Genomic DNA, 23,254 nt, shown 5'->3' with positions numbered 1-23,254 from the left:
ATTGCAGCAGCTACATTGATACATCACCAGAACCGCCGTCAGTGCATGGTTACGGAAACAGAACTTCCATCAGCATATGACTACATCAGCATACGAGTTCAACACAAGACCCATCATCAGTACATGAATACAGCACCAGAGCCACCATCAGCACATAAACACAGCACCAAGTTTAACACAGAGATCAATTGCAATGACTATACTATATGCTTGCTACAGGCTTTAAATAACACCACACCATAGGAACAGCTACTTCTCCAAATCAGTTAGGCATGCAATTCTACACAGAAAACACTATGAACAAAATGCGGAGTAAAAAGAAACAAGCTTCAGCATCTGCATCGACCCACCTGGGATGAAACGAGTGCACGGGACCTCTAAAAAGCTGTACTTGGCCCGTACGGGGATCGAACCCGCGACCTTGGCGTTATTAGCACCACGCTCTAACCAACTGAGCTAACCGGCCATGGGCGTGGCGTTTATCCCCTACGGAAAGAACTGGTAATAGGTATGAGCGCAATCATTCCGTTTTGGGGGGGATGGATTTATCACACATGTAGTGACTTTTGGTGGCAGTAAAGTGACAATCAAACAATAAAATATCAAAAGCTCCTGAATATGAATTTTTTGCCATCTCGATCAGCTTCTCGTAGCAAATTCAAGAATATAAGAGGCCTCCCCGTCGGGGAATCGAACCCCGGTCTCCCGCGTGACAGGCGGGGATACTTACCACTATACTAACGAGGATTGGCTGTGTCGTCACCTCTGACATCACAGTCCGATAAAGTGCACACGTGGTATGTGACTGATCAGATGAACCACTGTTGGCCAGGCTCCTTTTTCGTTTGGGCACTTTCAGACAAGGGAGGTGAGACTGTGAAGAAAACTGCCATTTTTGGGAGAGAAAGAGCAGCCGCCCTAATGATGGCAAAGCTGTCTATAGTGTCTGGGAGCTTTTGTCAAACTCTTGCTCAGCTGACCTATAATGGCCTCATTCAGACAGCTGTATTTTCAGCACAGCATACTGACCCTAGCATGACCTAATATCAAGTCTAATAAGTTAAAGATTGCAGCAGCTACATTGATACATCACCAGAACCGCCGTCAGTGCATGGTTACGGAAACAGAACTTCCATCAGCATATGACTACATCAGCATACGAGTTCAACACAAGACCCATCATCAGTACATGAATACAGCACCAGAGCCACCATCAGCACATAAACACAGCACCAAGTTTAACACAGAGATCAATTGCAATGACTATACTATATGCTTGCTACAGGCTTTAAATAACACCACACCATAGGAACAGCTACTTCTCCAAATCAGTTAGGCATGCAATTCTACACAGAAAACACTATGAACAAAATGCGGAGTAAAAAGAAACAAGCTTCAGCATCTGCATCGACCCACCTGGGATGAAACGAGTGCACGGGACCTCTAAAAAGCTGTACTTGGCCCGTACGGGGATCGAACCCGCGACCTTGGCGTTATTAGCACCACGCTCTAACCAACTGAGCTAACCGGCCATGGGCGTGGCGTTTATCCCCTACGGAAAGAACTGGTAATAGGTATGAGCGCAATCATTCCGTTTTGGGGGGGATGGATTTATCACACATGTAGTGACTTTTGGTGGCAGTAAAGTGACAATCAAACAATAAAATATCAAAAGCTCCTGAATATGAATTTTTTGCCATCTCGATCAGCTTCTCGTAGCAAATTCAAGAATATAAGAGGCCTCCCCGTCGGGGAATCGAACCCCGGTCTCCCGCATGACAGGCGGGGATACTTACCACTATACTAACGAGGATTGGCTGTGTCGTCACCTCTGACATCACAGTCCGATAAAGTGCACACGTGGTATGTGACTGATCAGATGAACCACTGTTGGCCAGGCTCCTTTTTCGTTTGGGCACTTTCAGACAAGGGAGGTGAGACTGTGAAGAAAACTGCCATTTTTGGGAGAGAAAGAGCAGCCGCCCTAATGATGGCAAAGCTGTCTATAGTGTCTGGGAGCTTTTGTCAAACTCTTGCTCAGCTGACCTATAATGGCCTCATTCAGACAGCTGTATTTTCAGCACAGCATACTGACCCTAGCATGACCTAATATCAAGTCTAATAAGTTAAAGATTGCAGCAGCTACATTGATACATCACCAGAACCGCCGTCAGTGCATGGTTACGGAAACAGAACTTCCATCAGCATATGACTACATCAGCATACGAGTTCAACACAAGACCCATCATCAGTACATGAATACAGCACCAGAGCCACCATCAGCACATAAACACAGCACCAAGTTTAACACAGAGATCAATTGCAATGACTATACTATATGCTTGCTACAGGCTTTAAATAACACCACACCATAGGAACAGCTACTTCTCCAAATCAGTTAGGCATGCAATTCTACACAGAAAACACTATGAACAAAATGCGGAGTAAAAAGAAACAAGCTTCAGCATCTGCATCGACCCACCTGGGATGAAACGAGTGCACGGGACCTCTAAAAAGCTGTACTTGGCCCGTACGGGGATCGAACCCGCGACCTTGGCGTTATTAGCACCACGCTCTAACCAACTGAGCTAACCGGCCATGGGCGTGGCGTTTATCCCCTACGGAAAGAACTGGTAATAGGTATGAGCGCAATCATTCCGTTTTGGGGGGGATGGATTTATCACACATGTAGTGACTTTTGGTGGCAGTAAAGTGACAATCAAACAATAAAATATCAAAAGCTCCTGAATATGAATTTTTTGCCATCTCGATCAGCTTCTCGTAGCAAATTCAAGAATATAAGAGGCCTCCCCGTCGGGGAATCGAACCCCGGTCTCCCGCGTGACAGGCGGGGATACTTACCACTATACTAACGAGGATTGGCTGTGTCGTCACCTCTGACATCACAGTCCGATAAAGTGCACACGTGGTATGTGACTGATCAGATGAACCACTGTTGGCCAGGCTCCTTTTTCGTTGGGCACTTTCAGACAAGGGAGGTGAGACTGTGAAGAAAACTGCCATTTTTGGGAGAGAAAGAGCAGCCGCCCTAATGATGGCAAAGCTGTCTATAGTGTCTGGGAGCTTTTGTCAAACTCTTGCTCAGCTGACCTATAATGGCCTCATTCAGACAGCTGTATTTTCAGCACAGCATACTGACCCTAGCATGACCTAATATCAAGTCTAATAAGTTAAAGATTGCAGCAGCTACATTGATACATCACCAGAACCGCCGTCAGTGCATGGTTACGGAAACAGAACTTCCATCAGCATATGACTACATCAGCATACGAGTTCAACACAAGACCCATCATCAGTACATGAATACAGCACCAGAGCCACCATCAGCACATAAACACAGCACCAAGTTTAACACAGAGATCAATTGCAATGACTATACTATATGCTTGCTACAGGCTTTAAATAACACCACACCATAGGAACAGCTACTTCTCCAAATCAGTTAGGCATGCAATTCTACACAGAAAACACTATGAACAAAATGCGGAGTAAAAAGAAACAAGCTTCAGCATCTGCATCGACCCACCTGGGATGAAACGAGTGCACGGGACCTCTAAAAAGCTGTACTTGGCCCGTACGGGGATCGAACCCGCGACCTTGGCGTTATTAGCACCACGCTCTAACCAACTGAGCTAACCGGCCATGGGCGTGGCGTTTATCCCCTACGGAAAGAACTGGTAATAGGTATGAGCGCAATCATTCCGTTTTGGGGGGGATGGATTTATCACACATGTAGTGACTTTTGGTGGCAGTAAAGTGACAATCAAACAATAAAATATCAAAAGCTCCTGAATATGAATTTTTTGCCATCTCGATCAGCTTCTCGTAGCAAATTCAAGAATATAAGAGGCCTCCCCGTCGGGGAATCGAACCCCGGTCTCCCGCGTGACAGGCGGGGATACTTACCACTATACTAACGAGGATTGGCTGTGTCGTCACCTCTGACATCACAGTCCGATAAAGTGCACACGTGGTATGTGACTGATCAGATGAACCACTGTTGGCCAGGCTCCTTTTTCGTTTGGGCACTTTCAGACAAGGGAGGTGAGACTGTGAAGAAAACTGCCATTTTTGGGAGAGAAAGAGCAGCCGCCCTAATGATGGCAAAGCTGTCTATAGTGTCTGGGAGCTTTTGTCAAACTCTTGCTCAGCTGACCTATAATGGCCTCATTCAGACAGCTGTATTTTCAGCACAGCATACTGACCCTAGCATGACCTAATATCAAGTCTAATAAGTTAAAGATTGCAGCAGCTACATTGATACATCACCAGAACCGCCGTCAGTGCATGGTTACGGAAACAGAACTTCCATCAGCATATGACTACATCAGCATACGAGTTCAACACAAGACCCATCATCAGTACATGAATACAGCACCAGAGCCACCATCAGCACATAAACACAGCACCAAGTTTAACACAGAGATCAATTGCAATGACTATACTATATGCTTGCTACAGGCTTTAAATAACACCACACCATAGGAACAGCTACTTCTCCAAATCAGTTAGGCATGCAATTCTACACAGAAAACACTATGAACAAAATGCGGAGTAAAAAGAAACAAGCTTCAGCATCTGCATCGACCCACCTGGGATGAAACGAGTGCACGGGACCTCTAAAAAGCTGTACTTGGCCCGTACGGGGATCGAACCCGCGACCTTGGCGTTATTAGCACCACGCTCTAACCAACTGAGCTAACCGGCCATGGGCGTGGCGTTTATCCCCTACGGAAAGAACTGGTAATAGGTATGAGCGCAATCATTCCGTTTTGGGGGGGATGGATTTATCACACATGTAGTGACTTTTGGTGGCAGTAAAGTGACAATCAAACAATAAAATATCAAAAGCTCCTGAATATGAATTTTTTGCCATCTCGATCAGCTTCTCGTAGCAAATTCAAGAATATAAGAGGCCTCCCCGTCGGGGAATCGAACCCCGGTCTCCCGCGTGACAGGCGGGGATACTTACCACTATACTAACGAGGATTGGCTGTGTCGTCACCTCTGACATCACAGTCCGATAAAGTGCACACGTGGTATGTGACTGATCAGATGAACCACTGTTGGCCAGGCTCCTTTTTCGTTTGGGCACTTTCAGACAAGGGAGGTGAGACTGTGAAGAAAACTGCCATTTTTGGGAGAGAAAGAGCAGCCGCCCTAATGATGGCAAAGCTGTCTATAGTGTCTGGGAGCTTTTGTCAAACTCTTGCTCAGCTGACCTATAATGGCCTCATTCAGACAGCTGTATTTTCAGCACAGCATACTGACCCTAGCATGACCTAATATCAAGTCTAATAAGTTAAAGATTGCAGCAGCTACATTGATACATCACCAGAACCGCCGTCAGTGCATGGTTACGGAAACAGAACTTCCATCAGCATATGACTACATCAGCATACGAGTTCAACACAAGACCCATCATCAGTACATGAATACAGCACCAGAGCCACCATCAGCACATAAACACAGCACCAAGTTTAACACAGAGATCAATTGCAATGACTATACTATATGCTTGCTACAGGCTTTAAATAACACCACACCATAGGAACAGCTACTTCTCCAAATCAGTTAGGCATGCAATTCTACACAGAAAACACTATGAACAAAATGCGGAGTAAAAAGAAACAAGCTTCAGCATCTGCATCGACCCACCTGGGATGAAACGAGTGCACGGGACCTCTAAAAAGCTGTACTTGGCCCGTACGGGGATCGAACCCGCGACCTTGGCGTTATTAGCACCACGCTCTAACCAACTGAGCTAACCGGCCATGGGCGTGGCGTTTATCCCCTACGGAAAGAACTGGTAATAGGTATGAGCGCAATCATTCCGTTTTGGGGGGGATGGATTTATCACACATGTAGTGACTTTTGGTGGCAGTAAAGTGACAATCAAACAATAAAATATCAAAAGCTCCTGAATATGAATTTTTTGCCATCTCGATCAGCTTCTCGTAGCAAATTCAAGAATATAAGAGGCCTCCCCGTCGGGGAATCGAACCCCGGTCTCCCGCGTGACAGGCGGGGATACTTACCACTATACTAACGAGGATTGGCTGTGTCGTCACCTCTGACATCACAGTCCGATAAAGTGCACACGTGGTATGTGACTGATCAGATGAACCACTGTTGGCCAGGCTCCTTTTTCGTTTGGGCACTTTCAGACAAGGGAGGTGAGACTGTGAAGAAAACTGCCATTTTTGGGAGAGAAAGAGCAGCCGCCCTAATGATGGCAAAGCTGTCTATAGTGTCTGGGAGCTTTTGTCAAACTCTTGCTCAGCTGACCTATAATGGCCTCATTCAGACAGCTGTATTTTCAGCACAGCATACTGACCCTAGCATGACCTAATATCAAGTCTAATAAGTTAAAGATTGCAGCAGCTACATTGATACATCACCAGAACCGCCGTCAGTGCATGGTTACGGAAACAGAACTTCCATCAGCATATGACTACATCAGCATACGAGTTCAACACAAGACCCATCATCAGTACATGAATACAGCACCAGAGCCACCATCAGCACATAAACACAGCACCAAGTTTAACACAGAGATCAATTGCAATGACTATACTATATGCTTGCTACAGGCTTTAAATAACACCACACCATAGGAACAGCTACTTCTCCAAATCAGTTAGGCATGCAATTCTACACAGAAAACACTATGAACAAAATGCGGAGTAAAAAGAAACAAGCTTCAGCATCTGCATCGACCCACCTGGGATGAAACGAGTGCACGGGACCTCTAAAAAGCTGTACTTGGCCCGTACGGGGATCGAACCCGCGACCTTGGCGTTATTAGCACCACGCTCTAACCAACTGAGCTAACCGGCCATGGGCGTGGCGTTTATCCCCTACGGAAAGAACTGGTAATAGGTATGAGCGCAATCATTCCGTTTTGGGGGGGATGGATTTATCACACATGTAGTGACTTTTGGTGGCAGTAAAGTGACAATCAAACAATAAAATATCAAAAGCTCCTGAATATGAATTTTTTGCCATCTCGATCAGCTTCTCGTAGCAAATTCAAGAATATAAGAGGCCTCCCCGTCGGGGAATCGAACCCCGGTCTCCCGCGTGACAGGCGGGGATACTTACCACTATACTAACGAGGATTGGCTGTGTCGTCACCTCTGACATCACAGTCCGATAAAGTGCACACGTGGTATGTGACTGATCAGATGAACCACTGTTGGCCAGGCTCCTTTTTCGTTTGGGCACTTTCAGACAAGGGAGGTGAGACTGTGAAGAAAACTGCCATTTTTGGGAGAGAAAGAGCAGCCGCCCTAATGATGGCAAAGCTGTCTATAGTGTCTGGGAGCTTTTGTCAAACTCTTGCTCAGCTGACCTATAATGGCCTCATTCAGACAGCTGTATTTTCAGCACAGCATACTGACCCTAGCATGACCTAATATCAAGTCTAATAAGTTAAAGATTGCAGCAGCTACATTGATACATCACCAGAACCGCCGTCAGTGCATGGTTACGGAAACAGAACTTCCATCAGCATATGACTACATCAGCATACGAGTTCAACACAAGACCCATCATCAGTACATGAATACAGCACCAGAGCCACCATCAGCACATAAACACAGCACCAAGTTTAACACAGAGATCAATTGCAATGACTATACTATATGCTTGCTACAGGCTTTAAATAACACCACACCATAGGAACAGCTACTTCTCCAAATCAGTTAGGCATGCAATTCTACACAGAAAACACTATGAACAAAATGCGGAGTAAAAAGAAACAAGCTTCAGCATCTGCATCGACCCACCTGGGATGAAACGAGTGCACGGGACCTCTAAAAAGCTGTACTTGGCCCGTACGGGGATCGAACCCGCGACCTTGGCGTTATTAGCACCACGCTCTAACCAACTGAGCTAACCGGCCATGGGCGTGGCGTTTATCCCCTACGGAAAGAACTGGTAATAGGTATGAGCGCAATCATTCCGTTTTGGGGGGGATGGATTTATCACACATGTAGTGACTTTTGGTGGCAGTAAAGTGACAATCAAACAATAAAATATCAAAAGCTCCTGAATATGAATTTTTTGCCATCTCGATCAGCTTCTCGTAGCAAATTCAAGAATATAAGAGGCCTCCCCGTCGGGGAATCGAACCCCGGTCTCCCGCGTGACAGGCGGGGATACTTACCACTATACTAACGAGGATTGGCTGTGTCGTCACCTCTGACATCACAGTCCGATAAAGTGCACACGTGGTATGTGACTGATCAGATGAACCACTGTTGGCCAGGCTCCTTTTTCGTTTGGGCACTTTCAGACAAGGGAGGTGAGACTGTGAAGAAAACTGCCATTTTTGGGAGAGAAAGAGCAGCCGCCCTAATGATGGCAAAGCTGTCTATAGTGTCTGGGAGCTTTTGTCAAACTCTTGCTCAGCTGACCTATAATGGCCTCATTCAGACAGCTGTATTTTCAGCACAGCATACTGACCCTAGCATGACCTAATATCAAGTCTAATAAGTTAAAGATTGCAGCAGCTACATTGATACATCACCAGAACCGCCGTCAGTGCATGGTTACGGAAACAGAACTTCCATCAGCATATGACTACATCAGCATACGAGTTCAACACAAGACCCATCATCAGTACATGAATACAGCACCAGAGCCACCATCAGCACATAAACACAGCACCAAGTTTAACACAGAGATCAATTGCAATGACTATACTATATGCTTGCTACAGGCTTTAAATAACACCACACCATAGGAACAGCTACTTCTCCAAATCAGTTAGGCATGCAATTCTACACAGAAAACACTATGAACAAAATGCGGAGTAAAAAGAAACAAGCTTCAGCATCTGCATCGACCCACCTGGGATGAAACGAGTGCACGGGACCTCTAAAAAGCTGTACTTGGCCCGTACGGGGATCGAACCCGCGACCTTGGCGTTATTAGCACCACGCTCTAACCAACTGAGCTAACCGGCCATGGGCGTGGCGTTTATCCCCTACGGAAAGAACTGGTAATAGGTATGAGCGCAATCATTCCGTTTTGGGGGGGATGGATTTATCACACATGTAGTGACTTTTGGTGGCAGTAAAGTGACAATCAAACAATAAAATATCAAAAGCTCCTGAATATGAATTTTTTGCCATCTCGATCAGCTTCTCGTAGCAAATTCAAGAATATAAGAGGCCTCCCGCGTGACAGGCGGGGATACTTACCACTATACTAACGAGGATTGGCTGTGTCGTCACCTCTGACATCACAGTCCGATAAAGTGCACACGTGGTATGTGACTGATCAGATGAACCACTGTTGGCCAGGCTCCTTTTTCGTTTGGGCACTTTCAGACAAGGGAGGTGAGACTGTGAAGAAAACTGCCATTTTTGGGAGAGAAAGAGCAGCCGCCCTAATGATGGCAAAGCTGTCTATAGTGTCTGGGAGCTTTTGTCAAACTCTTGCTCAGCTGACCTATAATGGCCTCATTCAGACAGCTGTATTTTCAGCACAGCATACTGACCCTAGCATGACCTAATATCAAGTCTAATAAGTTAAAGATTGCAGCAGCTACATTGATACATCACCAGAACCGCCGTCAGTGCATGGTTACGGAAACAGAACTTCCATCAGCATATGACTACATCAGCATACGAGTTCAACACAAGACCCATCATCAGTACATGAATACAGCACCAGAGCCACCATCAGCACATAAACACAGCACCAAGTTTAACACAGAGATCAATTGCAATGACTATACTATATGCTTGCTACAGGCTTTAAATAACACCACACCATAGGAACAGCTACTTCTCCAAATCAGTTAGGCATGCAATTCTACACAGAAAACACTATGAACAAAATGCGGAGTAAAAAGAAACAAGCTTCAGCATCTGCATCGACCCACCTGGGATGAAACGAGTGCACGGGACCTCTAAAAAGCTGTACTTGGCCCGTACGGGGATCGAACCCGCGACCTTGGCGTTATTAGCACCACGCTCTAACCAACTGAGCTAACCGGCCATGGGCGTGGCATTTATCCCCTACGGAAAGAACTGGTAATAGGTATGAGCGCAATCATTCCGTTTTGGGGGGGATGGATTTATCACACATGTAGTGACTTTTGGTGGCAGTAAAGTGACAATCAAACAATAAAATATCAAAAGCTCCTGAATATGAATTTTTTGCCATCTCGATCAGCTTCTCGTAGCAAATTCAAGAATATAAGAGGCCTCCCCGTCAGGGAATCGAACCCCGGTCTCCCGCGTGACAGGCGGGGATACTTACCACTATACTAACGAGGATTGGCTGTGTCGTCACCTCTGACATCACAGTCCGATAAAGTGCACACGTGGTATGTGACTGATCAGATGAACCACTGTTGGCCAGGCTCCTTTTTCGTTTGGGCACTTTCAGACAAGGGAGGTGAGACTGTGAAGAAAACTGCCATTTTTGGGAGAGAAAGAGCAGCCGCCCTAATGATGGCAAAGCTGTCTATAGTGTCTGGGAGCTTTTGTCAAACTCTTGCTCAGCTGACCTATAATGGCCTCATTCAGACAGCTGTATTTTCAGCACAGCATACTGACCCTAGCATGACCTAATATCAAGTCTAATAAGTTAAAGATTGCAGCAGCTACATTGATACATCACCAGAACCGCCGTCAGTGCATGGTTACGGAAACAGAACTTCCATCAGCATATGACTACATCAGCATACGAGTTCAACACAAGACCCATCATCAGTACATGAATACAGCACCAGAGCCACCATCAGCACATAAACACAGCACCAAGTTTAACACAGAGATCAATTGCAATGACTATACTATATGCTTGCTACAGGCTTTAAATAACACCACACCATAGGAACAGCTACTTCTCCAAATCAGTTAGGCATGCAATTCTACACAGAAAACACTATGAACAAAATGCGGAGTAAAAAGAAACAAGCTTCAGCATCTGCATCGACCCACCTGGGATGAAACGAGTGCACGGGACCTCTAAAAAGCTGTACTTGGCCCGTACGGGGATCGAACCCGCGACCTTGGCGTTATTAGCACCACGCTCTAACCAACTGAGCTAACCGGCCATGGGCGTGGCGTTTATCCCCTACGGAAAGAACTGGTAATAGGTATAAGCGCAATCATTCCGTTTTGGGGGGGATGGATTTATCACACATGTAGTGACTTTTGGTGGCAGTAAAGTGACAATCAAACAATAAAATATCAAAAGCTCCTGAATATGAATTTTTTGCCATCTCGATCAGCTTCTCGTAGCAAATTCAAGAATATAAGAGGCCTCCCCGTCGGGGAATCGAACCCCGGTCTCCCGCGTGACAGGCGGGGATACTTACCACTATACTAACGAGGATTGGCTGTGTCGTCACCTCTGACATCACAGTCCGATAAAGTGCACACGTGGTATGTGACTGATCAGATGAACCACTGTTGGCCAGGCTCCTTTTTCGTTTGGGCACTTTCAGACAAGGGAGGTGAGACTGTGAAGAAAACTGCCATTTTTGGGAGAGAAAGAGCAGCCGCCCTAATGATGGCAAAGCTGTCTATAGTGTCTGGGAGCTTTTGTCAAACTCTTGCTCAGCTGACCTATAATGGCCTCATTCAGACAGCTGTATTTTCAGCACAGTATACTGACCCTAGCATGACCTAATATCAAGTCTAATAAGTTAAAGATTGCAGCAGCTACATTGATACATCACCAGAACCGCCGTCAGTGCATGGTTACGGAAACAGAACTTCCATCAGCATATGACTACATCAGCATACGAGTTCAACACAAGACCCATCATCAGTACATGAATACAGCACCAGAGCCACCATCAGCACATAAACACAGCACCAAGTTTAACACAGAGATCAATTGCAATGACTATACTATATGCTTGCTACAGGCTTTAAATAACACCACACCATAGGAACAGCTACTTCTCCAAATCAGTTAGGCATGCAATTCTACACAGAAAACACTATGAACAAAATGCGGAGTAAAAAGAAACAAGCTTCAGCATCTGCATCGACCCACCTGGGATGAAACGAGTGCACGGGACCTCTAAAAAGCTGTACTTGGCCCGTACGGGGATCGAACCCGCGACCTTGGCGTTATTAGCACCACGCTCTAACCAACTGAGCTAACCGGCCATGGGCGTGGCGTTTATCCCCTACGGAAAGAACTGGTAATAGGTATAAGCGCAATCATTCCGTTTTGGGGGGGATGGATTTATCACACATGTAGTGACTTTTGGTGGCAGTAAAGTGACAATCAAACAATAAAATATCAAAAGCTCCTGAATATGAATTTTTTGCCATCTCGATCAGCTTCTCGTAGCAAATTCAAGAATATAAGAGGCCTCCCCGTCGGGGAATCGAACCCCGGTCTCCCGCGTGACAGGCGGGGATACTTACCACTATACTAACGAGGATTGGCTGTGTCGTCACCTCTGACATCACAGTCCGATAAAGTGCACACGTGGTATGTGACTGATCAGATGAACCACTGTTGGCCAGGCTCCTTTTTCGTTTGGGCACTTTCAGACAAGGGAGGTGAGACTGTGAAGAAAACTGCCATTTTTGGGAGAGAAAGAGCAGCCGCCCTAATGATGGCAAAGCTGTCTATAGTGTCTGGGAGCTTTTGTCAAACTCTTGCTCAGCTGACCTATAATGGCCTCATTCAGACAGCTGTATTTTCAGCACAGCATACTGACCCTAGCATGACCTAATATCAAGTCTAATAAGTTAAAGATTGCAGCAGCTACATTGATACATCACCAGAACCGCCGTCAGTGCATGGTTACGGAAACAGAACTTCCATCAGCATATGACTACATCAGCATACGAGTTCAACACAAGACCCATCATCAGTACATGAATACAGCACCAGAGCCACCATCAGCACATAAACACAGCACCAAGTTTAACACAGAGATCAATTGCAATGACTATACTATATGCTTGCTACAGGCTTTAAATAACACCACACCATAGGAACAGCTACTTCTCCAAATCAGTTAGGCATGCAATTCTACACAGAAAACACTATGAACAAAATGCGGAGTAAAAAGAAACAAGCTTCAGCATCTGCATCGACCCACCTGGGATGAAACGAGTGCACGGGACCTCTAAAAAGCTGTACTTGGCCCGTACGGGGATCGAACCCGCGACCTTGGCGTTATTAGCACCACGCTCTAACCAACTGAGCTAACCGGCCATGGGCGTGGCGTTTATCCCCTACGGAAAGAACTGGTAATAGGTATGAGCGCAATCATTCCGTTTTGGGGGGGATGGATTTATCACACATGTAGTGACTTTTGGTGGCAGTAAAGTGACAATCAAACAATAAAATATCAAAAGCTCCTGAATATGAATTTTTTGCCATCTCGATCAGCTTCTCGTAGCAAATTCAAGAATATAAGAGGCCTCCCCGTCGGGGAATCGAACCCCGGTCTCCCGCGTGACAGGCGGGGATACTTACCACTATACTAACGAGGATTGGCTGTGTCGTCACCTCTGACATCACAGTCCGATAAAGTGCACACGTGGTATGTGACTGATCAGATGAACCACTGTTGGCCAGGCTCCTTTTTCGTTTGGGCACTTTCAGACAAGGGAGGTGAGACTGTGAAGAAAACTGCCATTTTTGGGAGAGAAAGAGCAGCCGCCCTAATGATGGCAAAGCTGTCTATAGTGTCTGGGAGCTTTTGTCAAACTCTTGCTCAGCTGACCTATAATGGCCTCATTCAGACAGCTGTATTTTCAGCACAGTATACTGACCCTAGCATGACCTAATATCAAGTCTAATAAGTTAAAGATTGCAGCAGCTACATTGATACATCACCAGAACCGCCGTCAGTGCATGGTTACGGAAACAGAACTTCCATCAGCATATGACTACATCAGCATACGAGTTCAACACAAGACCCATCATCAGTACATGAATACAGCACCAGAGCCACCATCAGCACATAAACACAGCACCAAGTTTAACACAGAGATCAATTGCAATGACTATACTATATGCTTGCTACAGGCTTTAAATAACACCACACCATAGGAACAGCTACTTCTCCAAATCAGTTAGGCATGCAATTCTACACAGAAAACACTATGAACAAAATGCGGAGTAAAAAGAAACAAGCTTCAGCATCTGCATCGACCCACCTGGGATGAAACGAGTGCACGGGACCTCTAAAAAGCTGTACTTGGCCCGTACGGGGATCGAACCCGCGACCTTGGCGTTATTAGCACCACGCTCTAACCAACTGAGCTAACCGGCCATGGGCGTGGCGTTTATCCCCTACGGAAAGAACTGGTAATAGGTATGAGCGCAATCATTCCGTTTTGGGGGGGATGGATTTATCACACATGTAGTGACTTTTGGTGGCAGTAAAGTGACAATCAAACAATAAAATATCAAAAGCTCCTGAATATGAATTTTTTGCCATCTCGATCAGCTTCTCGTAGCAAATTCAAGAATATAAGAGGCCTCCCGCGTGACAGGCGGGGATACTTACCACTATACTAACGAGGATTGGCTGTGTCGTCACCTCTGACATCACAGTCCGATAAAGTGCACACGTGGTATGTGACTGATCAGATGAACCACTGTTGGCCAGGCTCCTTTTTCGTTTGGGCACTTTCAGACAAGGGAGGTGAGACTGTGAAGAAAACTGCCATTTTTGGGAGAGAAAGAGCAGCCGCCCTAATGATGGCAAAGCTGTCTATAGTGTCTGGGAGCTTTTGTCAAACTCTTGCTCAGCTGACCTATAATGGCCTCATTCAGACAGCTGTATTTTCAGCACAGCATACTGACCCTAGCATGACCTAATATCAAGTCTAATAAGTTAAAGATTGCAGCAGCTACATTGATACATCACCAGAACCGCCGTCAGTGCATGGTTACGGAAACAGAACTTCCATCAGCATATGACTACATCAGCATACGAGTTCAACACAAGACCCATCATCAGTACATGAATACAGCACCAGAGCCACCATCAGCACATAAACACAGCACCAAGTTTAACACAGAGATCAATTGCAATGACTATACTATATGCTTGCTACAGGCTTTAAATAACACCACACCATAGGAACAGCTACTTCTCCAAATCAGTTAGGCATGCAATTCTACACAGAAAACACTATGAACAAAATGCGGAGTAAAAAGAAACAAGCTTCAGCATCTGCATCGACCCACCTGGGATGAAACGAGTGCACGGGACCTCTAAAAAGCTGTACTTGGCCCGTACGGGGATCGAACCCGCGACCTTGGCGTTATTAGCACCACGCTCTAACCAACTGAGCTAACCGGCCATGGGCGTGGCGTTTATCCCCTACGGAAAGAACTGGTAATAGGTATGAGCGCAATCATTCCGTTTTGGGGGGGATGGATTTATCACACATGTAGTGACTTTTGGTGGCAGTAAAGTGACAATCAAACAATAAAATATCAAAAGCTCCTGAATATGAATTTTTTGCCATCTCGATCAGCTTCTCGTAGCAAATTCAAGAATATAAGAGGCCTCCCCGTCGGGGAATCGAACCCCGGTCTCCCGCGTGACAGGCGGGGATACTTACCACTATACTAACGAGGATTGGCTGTGTCGTCACCTCTGACATCACAGTCCGATAAAGTGCACACGTGGTATGTGACTGATCAGATGAACCACTGTTGGCCAGGCTCCTTTTTCGTTTGGGCACTTTCAGACAAGGGAGGTGAGACTGTGAAGAAAACTGCCATTTTTGGGAGAGAAAGAGCAGCCGCCCTAATGATGGCAAAGCTGTCTATAGTGTCTGGGAGCTTTTGTCAAACTCTTGCTCAGCTGACCTATAATGGCCTCATTCAGACAGCTGTATTTTCAGCACAGTATACTGACCCTAGCATGACCTAATATCAAGTCTAATAAGTTAAAGATTGCAGCAGCTACATTGATACATCACCAGAACCGCCGTCAGTGCATGGTTACGGAAACAGAACTTCCATCAGCATATGACTACATCAGCATACGAGTTCAACACAAGACCCATCATCAGTACATGAATACAGCACCAGAGCCACCATCAGCACATAAACACAGCACCAAGTTTAACACAGAGATCAATTGCAATGACTATACTATATGCTTGCTACAGGCTTTAAATAACACCACACCATAGGAACAGCTACTTCTCCAAATCAGTTAGGCATGCAATTCTACACAGAAAACACTATGAACAAAATGCGGAGTAAAAAGAAACAAGCTTCAGCATCTGCATCGACCCACCTGGGATGAAACGAGTGCACGGGACCTCTAAAAAGCTGTACTTGGCCCGTACGGGGATCGAACCCGCGACCTTGGCGTTATTAGCACCACGCTCTAACCAACTGAGCTAACCGGCCATGGGCGTGGCGTTTATCCCCTACGGAAAGAACTGGTAATAGGTATGAGCGCAATCATTCCGTTTTGGGGGGGATGGATTTATCACACATGTAGTGACTTTTGGTGGCAGTAAAGTGACAATCAAACAATAAAATATCAAAAGCTCCTGAATATGAATTTTTTGCCATCTCGATCAGCTTCTCGTAGCAAATTCAAGAATATAAGAGGCCTCCCGCGTGACAGGCGGGGATACTTACCACTATACTAACGAGGATTGGCTGTGTCGTCACCTCTGACATCACAGTCCGATAAAGTGCACACGTGGTATGTGACTGATCAGATGAACCACTGTTGGCCAGGCTCCTTTTTCGTTTGGGCACTTTCAGACAAGGGAGGTGAGACTGTGAAGAAAACTGCCATTTTTGGGAGAGAAAGAGCAGCCGCCCTAATGATGGCAAAGCTGTCTATAGTGTCTGGGAGCTTTTGTCAAACTCTTGCTCAGCTGACCTATAATGGCCTCATTCAGACAGCTGTATTTTCAGCACAGCATACTGACCCTAGCATGACCTAATATCAAGTCTAATAAGTTAAAGATTGCAGCAGCTACATTGATACATCACCAGAACCGCCGTCAGTGCATGGTTACGGAAACAGAACTTCCATCAGCATATGACTACATCAGCATACGAGTTCAACACAAGACCCATCATCAGTACATGAATACAGCACCAGAGCCACCATCAGCACATAAACACAGCACCAAGTTTAACACAGAGATCAATTGCAATGACTATACTATATGCTTGCTACAGGCTTTAAATAACACCACACCATAGGAACAGCTACTTCTCCAAATCAGTTAGGCATGCAATTCTACACAGAAAACACTATGAACAAAATGCGGAGTAAAAAGAAACAAGCTTCAGCATCTGCATCGACCCACCTGGGATGAAACGAGTGCACGGGACCTCTAAAAAGCTGTACTTGGCCCGTACGGGGATCGAACCCGCGACCTTGGCGTTATTAGCACCACGCTCTAACCAACTGAGCTAACCGGCCATGGGCGTGGCGTTTATCCCCTACGGAAAGAACTGGTAATAGGTATGAGCGCAATCATTCCGTTTTGGGGGGGATGGATTTATCACACATGTAGTGACTTTTGGTGGCAGTAAAGTGACAATCAAACAATAAAATATCAAAAGCTCCTGAATATGAATTTTTTGCCATCTCGATCAGCTTCTCGTAGCAAATTCAAGAATATAAGAGGCCTCCCCGTCAGGGAATCGAACCCCGGTCTCCCGCGTGACAGGCGGGGATACTTACCACTATACTAACGAGGATTGGCTGTGTCGTCACCTCTGACATCACAGTCCGATAAAGTGCACACGTGGTATGTGACTGATCAGATGAACCACTGTTGGCCAGGCTCCTTTTTCGTTTGGGCACTTTCAGACAAGGGAGGTGAGACTGTGAAGAAAACTGCCATTTTTGGGAGAGAAAGAGCAGCCGCCCTAATGATGGCAAAGCTGTCTATAGTGTCTGGGAGCTTTTGTCAAACTCTTGCTCAGCTGACCTATAATGGCCTCATTCAGACAGCTGTATTTTCAGCACAGCATACTGACCCTAGCATGACCTAATATCAAGTCTAATAAGTTAAAGATTGCAGCAGCTACATTGATACATCACCAGAACCGCCGTCAGTGCATGGTTACGGAAACAGAACTTCCATCAGCATATGACTACATCAGCATACGAGTTCAACACAAGACCCATCATCAGTACATGAATACAGCACCAGAGCCACCATCAGCACATAAACACAGCACCAAGTTTAACACAGAGATCAATTGCAATGACTATACTATATGCTTGCTACAGGCTTTAAATAACACCACACCATAGGAACAGCTACTTCTCCAAATCAGTTAGGCATGCAATTCTACACAGAAAACACTATGAACAAAATGCGGAGTAAAAAGAAACAAGCTTCAGCATCTGCATCGACCCACCTGGGATGAAACGAGTGCACGGGACCTCTAAAAAGCTGTACTTGGCCCGTACGGGGATCGAACCCGCGACCTTGGCGTTATTAGCACCACGCTCTAACCAACTGAGCTAACCGGCCATGGGCGTGGCGTTTATCCCCTACGGAAAGAACTGGTAATAGGTATGAGCGCAATCATTCCGTTTTGGGGGGGATGGATTTATCACACATGTAGTGACTTTTGGTGGCAGTAAAGTGACAATCAAACAATAAAATATCAAAAGCTCCTGAATATGAATTTTTTGCCATCTCGATCAGCTTCTCGTAGCAAATTCAAGAATATAAGAGGCCTCCCCGTCGGGGAATCGAACCCCGGTCTCCCGCGTGACAGGCGGGGATACTTACCACTATACTAACGAGGATTGGCTGTGTCGTCACCTCTGACATCACAGTCCGATAAAGTGCACACGTGGTATGTGACTGATCAGATGAACCACTGTTGGCCAGGCTCCTTTTTCGTTTGGGCACTTTCAGACAAGGGAGGTGAGACTGTGAAGAAAACTGCCATTTTTGGGAGAGAAAGAGCAGCCGCCCTAATGATGGCAAAGCTGTCTATAGTGTCTGGGAGCTTTTGTCAAACTCTTGCTCAGCTGACCTATAATGGCCTCATTCAGACAGCTGTATTTTCAGCACAGCATACTGACCCTAGCATGACCTAATATCAAGTCTAATAAGTTAAAGATTGCAGCAGCTACATTGATACATCACCAGAACCGCCGTCAGTGCATGGTTACGGAAACAGAACTTCCATCAGCATATGACTACATCAGCATACGAGTTCAACACAAGACCCATCATCAGTACATGAATACAGCACCAGAGCCACCATCAGCACATAAACACAGCACCAAGTTTAACACAGAGATCAATTGCAATGACTATACTATATGCTTGCTACAGGCTTTAAATAACACCACACCATAGGAACAGCTACTTCTCCAAATCAGTTAGGCATGCAATTCTACACAGAAAACACTATGAACAAAATGCGGAGTAAAAAGAAACAAGCTTCAGCATCTGCATCGACCCACCTGGGATGAAACGAGTGCACGGGACCTCTAAAAAGCTGTACTTGGCCCGTACGGGGATCGAACCCGCGACCTTGGCGTTATTAGCACCACGCTCTAACCAACTGAGCTAACCGGCCATGGGCGTGGCGTTTATCCCCTACGGAAAGAACTGGTAATAGGTATGAGCGCAATCATTCCGTTTTGGGGGGGATGGATTTATCACACATGTAGTGACTTTTGGTGGCAGTAAAGTGACAATCAAACAATAAAATATCAAAAGCTCCTGAATATGAATTTTTTGCCATCTCGATCAGCTTCTCGTAGCAAATTCAAGAATATAAGAGGCCTCCCCGTCGGGGAATCGAACCCCGGTCTCCCGCGTGACAGGCGGGGATACTTACCACTATACTAACGAGGATTGGCTGTGTCGTCACCTCTGACATCACAGTCCGATAAAGTGCACACGTGGTATGTGACTGATCAGATGAACCACTGTTGGCCAGGCTCCTTTTTCGTTTGGGCACTTTCAGACAAGGGAGGTGAGACTGTGAAGAAAACTGCCATTTTTGGGAGAGAAAGAGCAGCCGCCCTAATGATGGCAAAGCTGTCTATAGTGTCTGGGAGCTTTTGTCAAACTCTTGCTCAGCTGACCTATAATGGCCTCATTCAGACAGCTGTATTTTCAGCACAGCATACTGACCCTAGCATGACCTAATATCAAGTCTAATAAGTTAAAGATTGCAGCAGCTACATTGATACATCACCAGAACCGCCGTCAGTGCATGGTTACGGAAACAGAACTTCCATCAGCATATGACTACATCAGCATACGAGTTCAACACAAGACCCATCATCAGTACATGAATACAGCACCAGAGCCACCATCAGCACATAAACACAGCACCAAGTTTAACACAGAGATCAATTGCAATGACTATACTATATGCTTGCTACAGGCTTTAAATAACACCACACCATAGGAACAGCTACTTCTCCAAATCAGTTAGGCATGCAATTCTACACAGAAAACACTATGAACAAAATGCGGAGTAAAAAGAAACAAGCTTCAGCATCTGCATCGACCCACCTGGGATGAAACGAGTGCACGGGACCTCTAAAAAGCTGTACTTGGCCCGTACGGGGATCGAACCCGCGACCTTGGCGTTATTAGCACCACGCTCTAACCAACTGAGCTAACCGGCCATGGGCGTGGCGTTTATCCCCTACGGAAAGAACTGGTAATAGGTATGAGCGCAATCATTCCGTTTTGGGGGGGATGGATTTATCACACATGTAGTGACTTTTGGTGGCAGTAAAGTGACAATCAAACAATAAAATATCAAAAGCTCCTGAATATGAATTTTTTGCCATCTCGATCAGCTTCTCGTAGCAAATTCAAGAATATAAGAGGCCTCCCCGTCGGGGAATCGAACCCCGGTCTCCCGCGTGACAGGCGGGGATACTTACCACTATACTAACGAGGATTGGCTGTGTCGTCACCTCTGACATCACAGTCCGATAAAGTGCACACGTGGTATGTGACTGATCAGATGAACCACTGTTGGCCAGGCTCCTTTTTCGTTTGGGCACTTTCAGACAAGGGAGGTGAGACTGTGAAGAAAACTGCCATTTTTGGGAGAGAAAGAGCAGCCGCCCTAATGATGGCAAAGCTGTCTATAGTGTCTGGGAGCTTTTGTCAAACTCTTGCTCAGCTGACCTATAATGGCCTCATTCAGACAGCTGTATTTTCAGCACAGCATACTGACCCTAGCATGACCTAATATCAAGTCTAATAAGTTAAAGATTGCAGCAGCTACATTGATACATCACCAGAACCGCCGTCAGTGCATGGTTACGGAAACAGAACTTCCATCAGCATATGACTACATCAGCATACGAGTTCAACACAAGACCCATCATCAGTACATGAATACAGCACCAGAGCCACCATCAGCACATAAACACAGCACCAAGTTTAACACAGAGATCAATTGCAATGACTATACTATATGCTTGCTACAGGCTTTAAATAACACCACACCATAGGAACAGCTACTTCTCCAAATCAGTTAGGCATGCAATTCTACACAGAAAACACTATGAACAAAATGCGGAGTAAAAAGAAACAAGCTTCAGCATCTGCATCGACCCACCTGGGATGAAACGAGTGCACGGGACCTCTAAAAAGCTGTACTTGGCCCGTACGGGGATCGAACCCGCGACCTTGGCGTTATTAGCACCACGCTCTAACCAACTGAGCTAACCGGCCATGGGCGTGGCGTTTATCCCCTACGGAAAGAACTGGTAATAGGTATGAGCGCAATCATTCCGTTTTGGGGGGGATGGATTTATCACACATGTAGTGACTTTTGGTGGCAGTAAAGTGACAATCAAACAATAAAATATCAAAAGCTCCTGAATATGAATTTTTTGCCATCTCGATCAGCTTCTCGTAGCAAATTCAAGAATATAAGAGGCCTCCCCGTCGGGGAATCGAACCCCGGTCTCCCGCGTGACAGGCGGGGATACTTACCACTATACTAACGAGGATTGGCTGTGTCGTCACCTCTGACATCACAGTCCGATAAAGTGCACACGTGGTATGTGACTGATCAGATGAACCACTGTTGGCCAGGCTCCTTTTTCGTTTGGGCACTTTCAGACAAGGGAGGTGAGACTGTGAAGAAAACTGCCATTTTTGGGAGAGAAAGAGCAGCCGCCCTAATGATGGCAAAGCTGTCTATAGTGTCTGGGAGCTTTTGTCAAACTCTTGCTCAGCTGACCTATAATGGCCTCATTCAGACAGCTGTATTTTCAGCACAGCATACTGACCCTAGCATGACCTAATATCAAGTCTAATAAGTTAAAGATTGCAGCAGCTACATTGATACATCACCAGAACCGCCGTCAGTGCATGGTTACGGAAACAGAACTTCCATCAGCATATGACTACATCAGCATACGAGTTCAACACAAGACCCATCATCAGTACATGAATACAGCACCAGAGCCACCATCAGCACATAAACACAGCACCAAGTTTAACACAGAGATCAATTGCAATGACTATACTATATGCTTGCTACAGGCTTTAAATAACACCACACCATAGGAACAGCTACTTCTCCAAATCAGTTAGGCATGCAATTCTACACAGAAAACACTATGAACAAAATGCGGAGTAAAAAGAAACAAGCTTCAGCATCTGCATCGACCCACCTGGGATGAAACGAGTGCACGGGACCTCTAAAAAGCTGTACTTGGCCCGTACGGGGATCGAACCCGCGACCTTGGCGTTATTAGCACCACGCTCTAACCAACTGAGCTAACCGGCCATGGGCGTGGCGTTTATCCCCTACGGAAAGAACTGGTAATAGGTATGAGCGCAATCATTCCGTTTTGGGGGGGATGGATTTATCACACATGTAGTGACTTTTGGTGGCAGTAAAGTGACAATCAAACAATAAAATATCAAAAGCTCCTGAATATGAATTTTTTGCCATCTCGATCAGCTTCTCGTAGCAAATTCAAGAATATAAGAGGCCTCCCCGTCGGGGAATCGAACCCCGGTCTCCCGCGTGACAGGCGGGGATACTTACCACTATACTAACGAGGATTGGCTGTGTCGTCACCTCTGACATCACAGTCCGATAAAGTGCACACGTGGTATGTGACTGATCAGATGAACCACTGTTGGCCAGGCTCCTTTTTCGTTTGGGCACTTTCAGACAAGGGAGGTGAGACTGTGAAGAAAACTGCCATTTTTGGGAGAGAAAGAGCAGCCGCCCTAATGATGGCAAAGCTGTCTATAGTGTCTGG

General features: G+C 45.9%; 16 non-coding genes across 16 annotated transcripts; all 16 read right to left on the bottom strand.

The window, feature by feature from the left end:
• Positions 1–675: 675 nt before the first annotated feature.
• Positions 676–747, bottom strand: TRNAD-GUC (transfer RNA aspartic acid (anticodon GUC)). Its single transcript has one exon. It is a non-coding gene; the product is annotated as a tRNA-Asp (tRNA).
• A 2,060-nt stretch (positions 748–2,807) lies between these two features.
• On the bottom strand, positions 2,808–2,879 carry TRNAD-GUC (transfer RNA aspartic acid (anticodon GUC)). Its single transcript has one exon. It is a non-coding gene; the product is annotated as a tRNA-Asp (tRNA).
• A 993-nt stretch (positions 2,880–3,872) lies between these two features.
• TRNAD-GUC (transfer RNA aspartic acid (anticodon GUC)) lies at positions 3,873–3,944 on the bottom strand. The gene has a single exon. It is a non-coding gene; the product is annotated as a tRNA-Asp (tRNA).
• A 994-nt stretch (positions 3,945–4,938) lies between these two features.
• On the bottom strand, positions 4,939–5,010 carry TRNAD-GUC (transfer RNA aspartic acid (anticodon GUC)). The gene has a single exon. It is a non-coding gene; the product is annotated as a tRNA-Asp (tRNA).
• A 994-nt stretch (positions 5,011–6,004) lies between these two features.
• Positions 6,005–6,076, bottom strand: TRNAD-GUC (transfer RNA aspartic acid (anticodon GUC)). The gene has a single exon. It is a non-coding gene; the product is annotated as a tRNA-Asp (tRNA).
• Positions 6,077–7,070: 994 nt separating this feature from the next.
• TRNAD-GUC (transfer RNA aspartic acid (anticodon GUC)) lies at positions 7,071–7,142 on the bottom strand. Its single transcript has one exon. It is a non-coding gene; the product is annotated as a tRNA-Asp (tRNA).
• A 994-nt stretch (positions 7,143–8,136) lies between these two features.
• On the bottom strand, positions 8,137–8,208 carry TRNAD-GUC (transfer RNA aspartic acid (anticodon GUC)). Its single transcript has one exon. It is a non-coding gene; the product is annotated as a tRNA-Asp (tRNA).
• A 3,099-nt stretch (positions 8,209–11,307) lies between these two features.
• TRNAD-GUC (transfer RNA aspartic acid (anticodon GUC)) lies at positions 11,308–11,379 on the bottom strand. Its single transcript has one exon. It is a non-coding gene; the product is annotated as a tRNA-Asp (tRNA).
• A 994-nt stretch (positions 11,380–12,373) lies between these two features.
• On the bottom strand, positions 12,374–12,445 carry TRNAD-GUC (transfer RNA aspartic acid (anticodon GUC)). Its single transcript has one exon. It is a non-coding gene; the product is annotated as a tRNA-Asp (tRNA).
• A 994-nt stretch (positions 12,446–13,439) lies between these two features.
• TRNAD-GUC (transfer RNA aspartic acid (anticodon GUC)) lies at positions 13,440–13,511 on the bottom strand. The gene has a single exon. It is a non-coding gene; the product is annotated as a tRNA-Asp (tRNA).
• A 2,033-nt stretch (positions 13,512–15,544) lies between these two features.
• Positions 15,545–15,616, bottom strand: TRNAD-GUC (transfer RNA aspartic acid (anticodon GUC)). Its single transcript has one exon. It is a non-coding gene; the product is annotated as a tRNA-Asp (tRNA).
• Positions 15,617–18,715: 3,099 nt separating this feature from the next.
• TRNAD-GUC (transfer RNA aspartic acid (anticodon GUC)) lies at positions 18,716–18,787 on the bottom strand. The gene has a single exon. It is a non-coding gene; the product is annotated as a tRNA-Asp (tRNA).
• A 994-nt stretch (positions 18,788–19,781) lies between these two features.
• On the bottom strand, positions 19,782–19,853 carry TRNAD-GUC (transfer RNA aspartic acid (anticodon GUC)). Its single transcript has one exon. It is a non-coding gene; the product is annotated as a tRNA-Asp (tRNA).
• A 994-nt stretch (positions 19,854–20,847) lies between these two features.
• Positions 20,848–20,919, bottom strand: TRNAD-GUC (transfer RNA aspartic acid (anticodon GUC)). Its single transcript has one exon. It is a non-coding gene; the product is annotated as a tRNA-Asp (tRNA).
• Positions 20,920–21,913: 994 nt separating this feature from the next.
• On the bottom strand, positions 21,914–21,985 carry TRNAD-GUC (transfer RNA aspartic acid (anticodon GUC)). Its single transcript has one exon. It is a non-coding gene; the product is annotated as a tRNA-Asp (tRNA).
• Positions 21,986–22,979: 994 nt separating this feature from the next.
• Positions 22,980–23,051, bottom strand: TRNAD-GUC (transfer RNA aspartic acid (anticodon GUC)). The gene has a single exon. It is a non-coding gene; the product is annotated as a tRNA-Asp (tRNA).
• Between the last annotated feature and the right edge of the window lie 203 nt (positions 23,052–23,254).

Source organism: Ranitomeya variabilis, unplaced genomic scaffold (assembly GCF_051348905.1).
Source record: "Ranitomeya variabilis isolate aRanVar5 unplaced genomic scaffold, aRanVar5.hap1 Scaffold_79, whole genome shotgun sequence".
Classification (NCBI taxonomy): domain Eukaryota; kingdom Metazoa; phylum Chordata; class Amphibia; order Anura; family Dendrobatidae; genus Ranitomeya; species Ranitomeya variabilis.
Note: the sequence above shows the minus strand (reverse complement) of the source record. Positions and strands in the feature narration are given on the sequence as shown.